At 37.9% G+C, this 9,675-nt stretch overlaps 1 pseudogene; it reads left to right on the top strand.

Annotated features, from left to right (window-relative positions):
* Nucleotides 1-4,376: 4,376 nt before the first annotated feature.
* On the top strand, nt 4,377-8,812 carry LOC122306307 (annotated as a pseudogene).
* Nucleotides 8,813-9,675: the final 863 nt, after the last annotated feature.

The following is a 9,675-nucleotide window of genomic DNA, read 5'->3' on the forward strand; positions in this document are numbered from 1 at the left end:
CGGATTAGTTTTGTTTTCTGGAATGAGGATTAGACCTCATCTTTTTGCCCTACACCTCTTTTCCTTTTTCCTTTTCTTTTTCCTTTTTCTCTTTTTTCTTCTTTCTTTTTCCTTTCTTTTTCTCTTTTTTTCTTTCTTTTCTTTTTTTTTTCTCTCTCCCCGCGTCGAACCCCCCCGGTCTCTCTCTCTCTCTCTCTCCTCCTCTCTCACGCCGGAGCCTTTAACCCCTCGACCCGCCGCCGTCCGGCCACCGTGCGGCTCACCGCCGGCACTGGTCGACTCGTCTCCCTCCGGCGCACCTCCCCACCAAAACCCACCCCCATCCGGCCGGCCATTTGGCCGGAAAAGCCCTTCAAAGCTCGCACGGGTTTTGCTCCGATCCGCCGCCGTTGCTCCACCTCCGGCCACCATTTCTTCACCACTTCATCACCGATCCCTTGCCGTCCTAACCCACCTATTTTCGGCCTCCAACGACCACCGGAACAGCTCCTACGAGCTAGCTTTCCTTTTTGGGAAATCCGACCTCCCACCGCCGTTTCTACCGCCACCCACGGCCAACCACCACTTCCAATAGCTTCACAATCATCCCTAGAACATTCCCTACCAATCCCAAGCCCTAGTTTGTCCCCGTTCAAAAGTGGGTTTTTCACAACCCACGGCCACAGTGAATTTTCACTGTGACGTTGCTTTTTCTCCGCCGTTTGCAACGCCGCGTGTTTTCTAAAATTGTCATATAGCGCTGTAAGTATTTTTCAAACCCTATTTTTAGATTTAAATATATATTACTCATTCAATTTATTTTATCTGTTGGTTGGCTGATTTCGGACTGAGTCCGAGGAGTTCGGGGGTCGGATGGATGGAGGACGGAGTTGCCTGTTTATTTGATTTATGTTGTTGGATTATTTCTTTTGCGCATCGATATTACATTTACATGGTGCATGCACGTGTGATTTTGTTTATTTGAGAAAAGCCTGTTATTTGGCATAAGTGGACTTACGGGTGCGTGTGTATCACGACCCCAAGCCGGGATGGGGTATTATCCCAGTGGAGCTCCTCTGGTCATTCAGGAGCGGAATAAACTGAGTGATGTCCCCTGGGTTGTCGCAGGGCGATGACGGGAGCGGGGGCTAGGGGTTGCTTGGCTACAAACGCGCCGGGAGCGGAACCGGGCATCGCCCTACGCATCGACTCCGTGGCCCTTCATTGGTGAGGGCTAGAGGATGCTTGGCTACGAACACGTGGGGCGTGGAACTGGGCATCGCTCGTTAGGTGTCACATGCGTGGTGGTACTCTGCGGTGTAGCACTAGAGCCAGGGTCTGCGGATGACCCCTAGGGGAGGTCATGGTGCATACGGATAAAATGGATTCTGGTTTGAGTCGGATAAAGGCCAAATGTGACTTTTGGCATGTTTTTCGGAAAGGATGTGTTTTTGGGCCAAATGGGTTTTTGGCGTGTGTGGAAAAATTATGTTTTATGGGCTTTGTGCATTGGGCATGTTTCATGCATATTGTTTGAGTTCTATGTGTTTTTATCTGGTAGTGTTTGGGTTTTACTTACCTGCGGTACCATTTTTGGTTCCGTAGCTTTTGGTGCAGAGTTTGAGGATGAAGAGGAGGAGGCTGAGCCCGAGGATGCGGCTCCGCCGGGTTGCTGATGCTATGCCTTATATTTGGTTTAAAACTGTATTTGTGTTTTTGTAATATTTTATTTATGTATGTTTTAAACAGCTTGCTTTACGTTAAGAAAAAATTCTGGTACTTAGTTATGACTTTCGTTATCCGTTGCGTGTTTCTTTGTGCACATATGTTGCCTTTGCACACACTTCGCACCCGTCGATAGGATGGTGACCCGGGTTGTCACCATCCGGACGTCTCAATTTTCCCGTGTTCGGGCGTGGGGATTTGGGGGCGTCACATATCATAAATAGTATTTTATAGGACAATTTGGTTACTTTGCCTTCACCGTAACACTCACCGACTAGCTTTAGGTGAAACCTCGCTCCAGCATACTTCATATAAATCTTTCGAGACCCGTCGACTATACATTATCAACCAAAGGGTCTCCATTCAACTTTAAACACTCCGGAGTGGACAGGGAATTCCACTAGGGCATTTTCCTGTCCTAGCATTCACTACAAAAAAAGACACAATTGGCAGCATTTATATGCACGGCGTTTGTTTATGCGCCGATAGATATTTAAATTTACCGACGCTTACTATTTCCGCCGGTAAATTATTGAGAGTCCCGGCGTTTAAATTGTTACCCCGGTAATAATATATAGCTTTGGCAGTGTTTATAATAACGCCGCCAATATAGTAATTATGCGCTGGGAAATTAATAGTTTCTCGGCATTTATATTGTTACGCCGGTAATAATATAGATTTTTTGTGGCGTTTAAATAAATGCCACTACTCTATTGATTATACGTCGTTATATTAACCGTGTTTTTTGGCATTTATAATATTACGCCAGTGATAATATATAGCATCAGCGGCATTTCACAAAACGCTGATAATTGATAAAGTTTACGCTGGTAAAGTGTTGAATTTTTCGGCATTTATATCATTTGAACAAATGTTGGAAATTGATTAATTTTACGTCGGTACATAAGTCATTTTCTGGCATTTATATAATTACGACGATAATAATTATATAGCATTGGCAGCGTTTACAAAATGTCAAAAATTGATCAATGAAATGTCGGTAATTGATAAATGCGCCGACGTATATATTGTTATGCCGGTAATAATATATAGCGTCAGCAGTGAAGGCTATTATAAATTTATTGGTAATAAAATAAATAATACAAATAATAAAAAAAAAACTTATTTAAATGATACAAAAATACCCCCAAAATTTTAGTTAAATTTCTAGGATGCCCTACCGATAAATAAGAAGGTTTGCCGATGTTTATAAAATCACCGCTAATTTATTAATTATTTGTTAATATTTGTTAGTCTTTTTAAATATATATATATATATATATATATATATATATGTATATATGTGTGTGTGTGTGTGTGTGTTAGAACATTCTCATTGGAATAGCTAAAGCCAAAGCCAAACACAAATTTTAGCTAATATGAGAAGAATTTAGTTTTGGCTATTCCATTATATCAAATCCCCACATTAGATTATCTATTTATTGATTATATAATAATAAAATAATATAAAAAAATTAAGTTTAACTATTTCATTCACATCAAATCTCTACATTGAATTATCTATTTATTCATTATATAATAATAAAATCATATTAATTTATTTTTTAATTTAATTTATTTTATTATTGTACCAATCATATGTTAATTAATAATTATATTCTAATTAAATTATCAATTAAAAAATTATATTTTCAATAGTCATTTAATGCTAATAACCATAATAGTCTAATTAAACACTTAAAATTCTATATAAATTTACTGTCATTTTGGTTGGAGTAGTTGTTTGAGATTGGAAAGGTCAAATTCAAGCAACTATTGACAAAAACCATATGCTGGACAGAAACTTGGACAGAAATCAACATAGCTCTATACAAATATGAGAGGAATTTTCATCGAAGATAGCTCTATACATAAGAGAAAGTTGGACATAAACTCACAAAGCACAACCATCCCAATACTTCACACTTAATCCCGTTACTTCACACTATTTACAATCACAATACAACTACATAGTAGTGCCCCAATTCAACTACATCGCCACATTACAACCCCTCCGTTCATAGATCACAACACAACACATTTCCCAATATTCCATTTCAACTTCACAAACATAGCAATTCTTGTGATAAAGAGAGAGAGATTTATACACAAAATTATGAGGCTGAATTGCTGCTGCTGCTTGCTAGTTCTTCACGGTGGTCAGCTTAGGGCTGTGAAACAGGGGGTAAAGAACTCAGGGGGAAAGGGGGATCCAATGAATGGTTGGTTTGTTTGGGATAGGCTGCGGATGACTTGGTTTTTCTTGCTGTCCGTGGTGGTTCTCGGTGGTTGATGGCTGGTCATAGAGCTTTTGAAGGAAACAAGGATGTTGTGTGGGGTGGAAGACTCTGGTTGTGTGATGGGGAATCGTGGTGCTAGATGGCCGTGTATGGCGAGGCAGAGAGATCGTTGGCCTTGTAGTGTGGCGATGTACGGTGGAGAGAGAGAGAGAGAGAGGGAGGGAGTGTGTGCTGGAGGCCGATGGAGGGAAGAGAGAGAGGAAAGGCCTCGACTAGCTGGGGCACGGGACTGACCCTGGGTGGCCATGGATGGTGTTGGTTGAGATCCCCACACCTTGACGTGGCAGTTCACGGCGGCACGAGAAGGCGAGGGCCGTGGGTTGAGAAAACAGAGGAGGAGAGGGAGAGACACGGGGGGCTGGCGGTCATTGGATGGAGGTGGCGCTCAACGTGGGGGAGGCTCACGACGGCTTGGCGCCACGATTTGGGCTAAGTTGCGGCAGCGACGAGAGCCCAAGGGAGAGGAAGGGGCTACGGGGAGAGGGAGAGATGGCATGGGCTTCAGGAAGAGAGATCCGCGGAGGGGGAAGGGATCAGAGGGTCGCTGGTGAGGCCTTGAGAGTGGGTCTACGACAGCGCTGTGGTGGGGCAGCTGGCTGCGCAGGGAGGCGTCGGGGAAAGGGAATCAGGGAAGAGGGGGGCAACGGCTGGGCATGGGAGAAGAGAGAGGGAAGGGAGGAAAGTGAAAGGCATCTAGGGTTTTAATCTAGGCCTTTCATCCTAAGGTTTCTAACGTGATCTATGGGTAGAGATTTAAACACTTAAAAATAAATAAATTAAATAATAGATAAATGAAATAAAATGCAATAGGATTAAATTAAAAATCAAACTTTGTTTTATAAAATCACAAAATAATATATTTCATCATAAAATATAACAATGGAGTTCACTAAATATATTTTAGGAGAATTAAATCTATCTAAATGAATAGAATTTTTAACATAAAATAAAAAAATAAATATCAAATAATATTCTTAAAGAAATAAAATCATTTAAATAAAAATAATTTTCTAATTATATTATTTTCGGGCTTCACAATATAAAAAAAAAAAAAATTAACTTGAAAATATGGGCTTGGTTCAAAAATACCAAAAATACCCATCTTTAAAATAATTTTAGACATTTAAAATATTTCAAAAACTTTAAAATAGTGGGCTTCATTTAAAAATCATCCACTGTGTTTAAAAACAAAACTTCGGTATTTAAATCGCGTAGATGAGACTTGTGATCAATCAAGAGAAAAATGAGCGATTTTTCACAAATATTATGTCATTTAAGTTAATAACTACCAGTTGAAAAGTTATAAATAAAGAGTTGTAATTTTTCACAAGCTGTTATTTTATTCTCCATAAATAGAGGATGTAACCCACAAATGTTTTTATTCTATTCTCCTATTTTCTTAGTCATTTACACAATTTTGTTGAGAAACTTTTAAGGAAAAATTTCAAAATTGTTATTTGTATTTGGTGATTTTGTTGCATCTAGAAGGTGAATTGCTTGTAGCTCGGTAACAAACTTTTTTGAGTGAGAGCAATTATTACCTTAAAGATAGTGTTCTATATGCCTAAGAGTCGCATTAATTTTTTTAGATTATCATATCCACTTAATTTCTTCAAAAATTTTAATGTGATAATCGCACGAGATCAAAATCTAATATGGCGATCACCAGAGATATAAGTGTAAACTATAGAAGAAACATGCTCTTTTATTGTAAAATAGTAGACCTTACAGGAAGGCATAACATGAAAGCTGGTGCTGTCTCTTGGCAGCCAAATTTGAAAGCAGAGATATATTCTTGAGGCTTCTAATTCGCTCAATTGAATTATTTTTCTCAATAAAACAAAAGAAAATGATGCGATTGAAAATACAACTCTCAATAAATAAAAAAATAAAATAAAATAACTGGCAAGAAGATTGTATATCCAAGGTAAAAATTGCTAATTGGGCCCTGCTAGGCAAGTTAGTTAGCATTCGATACTAACTAATTCTATGTAAGAAGGTATATCTAATATGGAGTTTGATAAAATGCGGAATGAATTAATTGAGTTATAGAATTTAGTGAACACCTTTATGCTTGCACATGTTAACACTCACATATTTTTGGTTGATGTCAATCGAATTTGTTTTGAACTTTTTGAACCAACCCTCGTTAGAATTTATATGTAGGCTTCAGGAAAAAATTAATTAGATGATGAAGAGCGCAAGAAAGGTGATGAAGCCGAAGAAGAATATGAAGAAGAGGAAGAGAATGAAGAGGAAGAGAATGAGGATTGAGTTATATTTTAAATCAAATAAAAGTATAAAATATTAATATAATATATTATTATGACCTTATCTACATTGTTAAAGCTATTGGAGATGCTATTGACATGTTATCTTTTAATCTTGTTCATCAGATATTATTATTATTTTTAAAATCCAGCGAAGTAATGTTTTGTATTTAGTTATTATCATTAAATTATATTTTAAACCAAATAAAAGTATAAAATTTTAGAAGTAAATGTGCTCAATTATATTGTTTAAAATTATTATTTTATTAAAATATCTTGTGTGTATAAATAATATGTTAATAATAAAATGGTTAAAATTGTTCAAAGCAAATGCAGGTTGACAATTTCAACTTTGGCGGCTCCTCATGCCCTCACTCCCTCTCAAAATTTCAAACAAAGTTAAAATCCCCTCTTGTGCCCGTGCTGGTGCGTATAAGCACCTCATAGACTCTTTTGTTCACCAGCACTCCATTCCCTCTCATTCTCTCTCTCTCTCTCTCTCTCTCTCTCTCTCTCTCTCTCTCTCTCTCTCTCTCTCTCTCTCTCTCTCTCTCTCTCTCTCTCTCTCTCTCTCTCTTCATCACCTTCTTTTCGTCGCCATTTTCCTCTTCAACTCGTTGCTTTCCATCCCTTCTCTGTCTCCATTCCCTTTCCGTCAAGAGTAAAAGAGTAAAGAACTTCGTCTTGCACTTCTCTTCCACAGTGAAAGAACAAGCTCTTGATTCTGTTTCAGCCCAAAGTAAAGAATCCGAGACAGTGGTCAAAGAGTTTTCCCGAAATAGATTGATTGCCCAGAACATATCTTGGAATTGTACCTTTGAAGACATTTGTGCTCTTTTTGATAAGCACGAGACCATGCTAGATGTGGAGGTTTTCTTTTTCTTTGTTTTAGCAATATTGTATCTGTTGTCTCAGATGGGTTATGGTTTTTGTTTGTTTTCCTGATCTGGGTTTGTGGTGTTTTTCTGTGGTGGTGAAGCTTTCTATGCATAACAAGATCAGAAATAGAGGTTTGGCGTTTGTCACCATGGGTTCACCTGAGGAGGCTCTTACGGCTCTCAATAATCTCGAATCGTATGTAAGCATGCTATTTTTTTAGTTTTAGTTTTTTTTTTCATATGCCTCTAGGTTTTCGATTAGTCGGGTTGCTGAGATAAGAGTATTCCAGGAAAGAAAGCAATTAGAATAGTTAGTTTCAAATTCTTGCATCATTTGGTACACCTAAGAAAAATTGGAAGACTAGTCTGTATCAAGTGTTTGTAACAATTTAACTCATTGAAAATGGTGGCCGTCTGTTTTTGTTTGTGCCTTTTATGGTGGCTCATTCATGCCTGTATGTGTGTGTTTGTTTATAAAGTTCGTTTATGCTGGTTTTTCCATATCAGGATCTTATTATTAGAAACATTGGATCGGATTCAAACTTTAGTTAACATTCTACCACTTTTTCTGTGACAATTTTGTTTCCTTTTCTTTGTCTTCTTGTTGAATTACTGGTTTTTCTTCTGTTTGCTAGGAGTTAAGAGGGCCGCACTATAAAGGTCAATTATGCCAGGGCACAAAAGAAGAACCTTCCCCTTCCTCTCGTGTGCAACCAAAGCTAGTAACATTCAACTTGTTTGTGGCTAATTTACCTTTTGAAGCAAGGTCTAAAGATCTTAGAGAGTTCTTTAGTTCGGAGGGTGTAACGTGATTTCTGCCGAAGTTATATTTAATGAAAACCCAAGAAAGTCTTCTGGGTATGGATTTGTGGCTTTCAAATCCAAGAAAGATGCTGATGAAGCTCTTCTTGCTTTCCAAAGGAAGGTAATTTGGCTGTGCTGAATCCTTTGCATTTATGAGTTCTGAATATGGTTGGGGGCATGTATATTATGCCCAGATTCCATTCTATCTGAATTTTTTAAAGCTATTCCTAGTTAAGAGCTTCTGAGAATTTTCCCTGCAAATGTTTATGGGAAGACCACTTCGGGTGGCATGGAGTAAACAATTTGTTAAACTATGAGTAGAGGAGAATGTAAAGTTTGAAGACACATCAATTGAGTCAACCTCTAGTGCGGAGCAAGCAGACGCTATTGATGAGAATTGAAAGTGAATTTTCAGGACAGTGAATCTGTTTCATTTCTTCAATTTTTGATTTAGTTGGTAAAGCATCTTAGTTGGATTTGCAACTGATGTGGATGCTGTGGTTTACCTGATGCTGGTCAATGATGTCATTCATGGACTTTATCCCGAGGCTATTAGCATTGGTGAAGATGTATGTCATCCAACTGGAATCAAATTAAGCATCTTTATGTTTTCTAAGTCATATTCTGATACTGTAGAATGTCGATAGCAAATTTAGTAGTTTTAGTTATATTTAACTAATGATATCTGTTACAGGGTTCGTATTGTTTATTTCTAAATATTATTGCATAAGGGTGTAAATTTCTACAGGTCAGTGGACTGCCAGCATTCTGTATTCCTGTCCAAGATGGTGGTGTGGGCTTTGATTACCGGCTTCACATGGCAATTGCTGATAAATGGATTGAGCTTCTCAAGTAAGTTACTGAGAAGATACCACTTGACTTCCTTGAAACTAGAAATCTTCTGCATATACTTGTCACTTTTTGAAGATTTCAATTGTAGATATTACATTATGAGGAGAATTTCTTTGTGCGTAGTTATTAAATCATGGAAAAAGAAATGCTGAAGGGAAGAAAAAGTAAGAACAACAAAACATGGTAGACACACTACCACTGTGAAGCATGGAGTCAGAAGCGGAACTTGTCTATAAATATAAAAAGTCCCAAAGAAACAGACAATGTGGTGGTCTTATTGTTCATATGTAGTTTTACTAGCAAATATATCATTGTCTGAGACAGCCACGAATTTATATGGTATCCTCTACCTCGTGGAGTATATTTCACTATCTCTATATATGACTTATGCTTCTTAAGATTGGCCTTAGTTCTAACTTTTATATATATGCCAGAATTGACTTATGTTCTATCTAAAAGTAGTCTTTTATTATTAAATTGAAAGAATGACATGATTCAATCATTTTTGCATGTATCTACTGTGCGTTAAGGATATATCAGAGAGGTGTTGTAGAAGTATCCAGTCATAAAGAAACTTTTTAACAGTGACAGGGCCAAAGTAAAACACCTATTGATTTGGATAAGGGTTTCTCTCAAGAGCTCTTCATTTCCTAGTTGGATAAGTGCTACGTTGAAAGTGATGCTTCAGATAGCAAGAATCGTACACTTAGATGAGGTAGATTCTAATTATGCTCTCTAAACTACTTGGTTTTCACCCTAAGGGCCTGTTTGAAAGAAAGTCAGAGCAATGGACTTATTCTTTGTTTGTCCTATAGGAAAGTAAAATATTCTATCACATGGGTTTGCTTCCCTTGTTAACTTCCCAAA

This window comes from Carya illinoinensis, chromosome 4 (genome assembly GCF_018687715.1).
Source record: "Carya illinoinensis cultivar Pawnee chromosome 4, C.illinoinensisPawnee_v1, whole genome shotgun sequence".
Classification (NCBI taxonomy): Eukaryota; Viridiplantae; Streptophyta; class Magnoliopsida; order Fagales; family Juglandaceae; genus Carya; species Carya illinoinensis.